Raw genomic sequence first — 4743 nt, 5'->3', positions numbered from 1 at the left:
TGTTTCTGACTCTCTATCCCTCTCCCTTCCTCTCTGTAAAAAATCAATAAAATATATTTAAAAAAAAAATACAACGAAAAGACAAAACGGACATCATCCAGAACTACAGGAAGGCTGGCTGAGTGGAAATTCTACAACTAGAAGGAAAGAGAAAAGCACTGAGACTCAGAGGAGGTTCGGAAGTAAAGTACAGAGGTACGGAGGCTCCAGCGTGTGCGGAAAGGGGCTGGTACCTGAGGACTCGGCTGTCTTTTTGAATCAGGAGGGAGTCACATGCTCCCGACTGCTCTGAACTTCGGTTCCGGGAAGTCTCTGGGGACCCAGGGGAGAAACTGGACTGTCTGGCAGCAGGCAGAACTCGGAACTTGAGGGCGGCTTTCCCTCAGAGGTGCTTGCAGCAATTACCAGCACACTGAGACTCACGGCCCCTTAGGGCAGGGCTGAGAATCAACCATAGCTGCTTGCTCTGCCCTGTTGATTCCTAGACCCCGCCCCACCCAGGCTGCGGCAGAGGCTTTTGCATATGAATGCCCTGGCCTTTTGCAACCTGAAAATTACCTAACAAATTGCAGCTGGGCCAGACAGACTCAGAACTTCTAAGAGAAGGCCCAAGGCCCAACAGCAGCTTGCATTGCTTCACAGCTGGGCCTCATCTGGGCACCTCCAAACCCCAAAAAAGGAAGGGGAATCTGCAGATCTCTTTGTAGCTCCTGCTGGGTAACCTCAGGCAGAGGCTAAATTAGCACCTCCTTAGATCCAAGAGCCAGTGTACCCAGTGGTCAGAGTGGGACCATCCAGATTATAACTCCTCAGATCCATAAGGGACACACTCAGGGGGCAGACTCAGTGAGCACCAAAGCCCCACTGAAGCAAGTCTTGCCCCAGAAGGGTGTCTTCAGCACAGATGTTCTCCCACTGCAGACACAGCTGATTCTCACAGCCAATTGGCCTAGAGGTCAATTCCTCCCAGTGATACCTACAACAATCAAGGCATAACTACAACAAGACTGTGCACAAAGCCCACAAAGGGGTGCACCAAGAGTGTCCACCTCAGGTAACTGGGGAGGCTGAGCCACTGGGCCCTATAGGACACCTAGCACACAAAACCACTCTACCAACACAGGGAAGCATAAAAAATGCGGAGAAAAGAAACAGGTCACAAATGACAGAAATGGAGGAAAGAAAACGACTGGATATAGAGTTCAAAACCACGTTTATAAGGTTTTTCAAGAATTTTCTGGAAACCGCCGATAAATTTAGTGAGACCCTGGAGGATATGAAAAAACACCAACTAGAAATTAAGCATACACTGACTGAAATAAAGAATAATATACAGAGAACCAACAGCAGACAAGAGGATCCCAAGAATCAAGCCAAAGATTTGAAACACGAAGAAACAAAAAATACCCAACCGAAAAAGCAAAAAGAAAAAAGAATCCAAAAATATGAAGATAGTGTAAGGAGCCTTGGGGACAACTTCAAGCGTACCAACATCAGAATTATAGGGTTGCCAGAAGAAGAGAGAGGGCAAGATATTGAAAACCTATTTGAAGAAATAATGACAGAAAACTTCCCCTACCTGGTGAAAGAAATAGACCAGTGGTTCCCAAACTTATTTGGCCTACCGCCCCCTTTCCAGAAAAAAATATTACTCAGCGCCCCCTGGAAATTAATTTTTTTTAAATTTTAATAGCAATTAAACAGAAAGATATATGCCCCCAAATGCACCTGTGGCCATCACCGCCCCCCTGGATCGCTGCAGCACCCACCAGGGGGCGGTAGCGCCCACTTTGGGAATCACTGAAATAGACTTACAAGTCCAAGAAGTGCAGAGAACCCCAAACAAAAGGAATCCAAAGAGGACCACACCAAGACACATCATAATTAAAATGCCAAGAGCAAAAGACAAGGAGAGAATCTTAAAAGCAGCAAGAGAAAGAAACTCAGTTACCTACAAGGGAGTACCCATACGACTGTCAGTTGATTTCTCAACAGAAACCATGCAGGCCAGAAGAGAGTGGCAAGAAATATTCAAAGTGATGAATAGCAAGAACCTACAACCAAGATTACTTTATCCAGCAAAGCTATCATTCAGAATTGAAGGTCAGATAAAGAGCTTCACAGATAAGCAAAAGCTAAAGGAGTTCATCACCACCAAACCAGCATTATATGAAATGCTGAAAGGTATTCTTTAAGAAGAGGAAGAAAAGGAACTCTTACCATTTGCCACAGCATGGATGGAACTAGAGAGCATTATACTAAGTGAAATAAGCCAGTCAGAGAAGGATAAATACCACATGATCTCACTCATTTGTAGAATATAATGAACAACATAAACTGATGAACAAGGACTGATCTAGAGACGGAGAGGCATTGATTGGACTGTAGGGCCTTGGAGGGAAGGTAGAGGAGGGTGGGGGTAAGGGGGAAAGATAAACCAAAGGACTTACATGCAAGCATATAGGTCTAACCAATGGACACGGACAACGGCGGGTGAGGGCATGAGCGGGGGGGGGGGGGTAGGGGGTAACGTGGGGATAAGGACACATATGTAATATCTTAATCAATAAAAATATATTTAAAAAATAAATAAAAACAAAAATGAAAAACTAAAAGAAACATATAAGTCTTGAGATCCAGAAAGCACAAGATTCAACCCAGAAAAGCAAAGACAAGTCTAAGAATAACAAATATGAACACAAATATAGAAATCAACAAAAGGAGAATGGAAGCTTCCTGGGGGGAAAAGATGACTCGAGGAATAGCTAATATAATTTAAAAATTTTGAAATAAGCAAATGACAAGGGAAAATTGTGATAAAGAAAAAACGTTCAATTAGAAACTCCAGGAAAAACAAAATGCTGTACATGAGGCAGTGGAATCACTGTCTTCCACTTGGCTCTACAGTAAACCACATTTACTTAACCACTTAGGTAAACAGTTTACTGATTTTAAGCTTTTAAAAAAATCTATAAACAAGGCATGAGACACTTAATTATAAAACAGAATGTAAATGTCAACTTTAGCAACATAGACATAAAAATTCAAATGATAGAAACTAGGAAGTGGGAAGCAGAGAAGAGGGGTGAACGGAAGGGAGGGGTGCCAATGGCCTCATCTTTCAAAGTGTGAAGTCAAGGATTATAGCCTCATGATAAATTTAAAAATAAAATTGGTTAATTTTTGAAGTTACAAAGTTATGCCTTGAAGAAACTAAAAATAGAGATAAGACTATATTGGGAGGACAGGTATAGATGGTGGGTATTATAAACTAAATATTCATATATCAGAGCAACAAATACAAGACACTGTCTAAAATTAAATTTGTCAAGACATTATCTTATAGAGAGTGGTATCTGAGGTGCACTGGAGGTATGAAATTGTTGTTTTTTATTATATTTTATTTTAAAACTATATGAGGTATTTCTTTAACAAAGAATAAATTTAAATACAAACTAAAGTATGATGGTTGGACAAGATGGTTTCTAAGATTTCTTTCATATCTAAAATCTCAGGAAAGTGCTCCCAAAGCTTAGTCCACTCAGGAGGCATCTGAAATTTTTCCCTTCAGAAAGGCTGACTATCTATCTGATCAGAAGCCAGTCCTTGCCCCTGGGAATCTCACAAACATTATTTTGATAAATGTCAAATTTTCACTCCTGACCTTATTTTATATTCGCAACAGCTCTATCAAGCAATTATTTTAATCATCTGCATTTTTAAGATGAGATTCAATGAGGCTAAATTAATTGTCCTAAATGACAAGAGCTTTAAATTGCTAGAATGCGATTGGATGTATGGCCTCCTCACTCTAAGTTTTTACTTTCCCACCGATTATGCTTCTTGTTGGGAAGAAAAAGAAAAGTCAGAAAATCCTCTGCCCCAGAGCCAAGCCCCCAGTGAGATGTTTATATAAATGCCTTGTCCTGCTGTTATAGGTTCGCTCCTCTGGGAATCCCTTGGAAGAGGCTGGCAACCTACAGCCTTCTTCTCTACTTGGGCTCATGAACACCAGTGATCTGTCAGCACATTTAACTAAGGCTTTAAGGGCTCATCAGGAACCTGGAAAGATCCACCCTAAGTGACTGGCACCAATGTAGTGTACAGCCTCCAAAGGACTCTGACAGTGATCCTTTGGAACCCCAACTATAGCCCTTTTCTGTATGTTTGACCCACCCTCATTCTTGACATCTTTTACAAGTCCCAAGACATAGGAGATACTCCTGCATTTCTTGCTTATGCTGTAGTGGGGAGAATATTTCCAGGGCAAGTGGCTGTCTGGAGTGGGGAACTCCAGGAAGATTCTGGATGGGATGCTGCTCTTGGCTGCTAGAGAGAAGCTCCCAATACCTGTCTTCATGGAGCTGGGACATTCAAGTTACCTGTGTCAAACTCCTGCTGTGCCACAGGGTAGCAGAGTTTCTAAAGAGGGCATGTTTTACGTTAATATAACAGCAGAGTCCTTGACCTGTGGAAACTCCATGAGAAACTGGAGACAGCTTATACAAATTTCCTCTGAAATATTACTTATTCCATGTGGCTCTGCCAAATTGGAAACTGCAGCTTCATAGCAACTTTGTGAAGTCACTGTGGTTCCCGCCCCCTCTTCCCCCCCGCCCCCCCACCACCTGATCCTTCCTCCTTCCTTATCTTCCTGTTCTCCTTTCCCCTCCCCCAACACTGGCTGCCTAGAGACAGGAGGTGCAGTACTCCCTCCATTTGGGCCAGAACAAAGATGCCTCC

Source organism: Myotis lucifugus, unplaced genomic scaffold (genome assembly GCF_000147115.1).
Source record: "Myotis lucifugus unplaced genomic scaffold, Myoluc2.0 scaffold_77, whole genome shotgun sequence".
NCBI lineage: Eukaryota > Metazoa > Chordata > Mammalia > Chiroptera > Vespertilionidae > Myotis > Myotis lucifugus.
The sequence above is the reverse complement of the archived record's forward strand: the minus strand, read 5'-3'. Positions refer to the sequence as shown.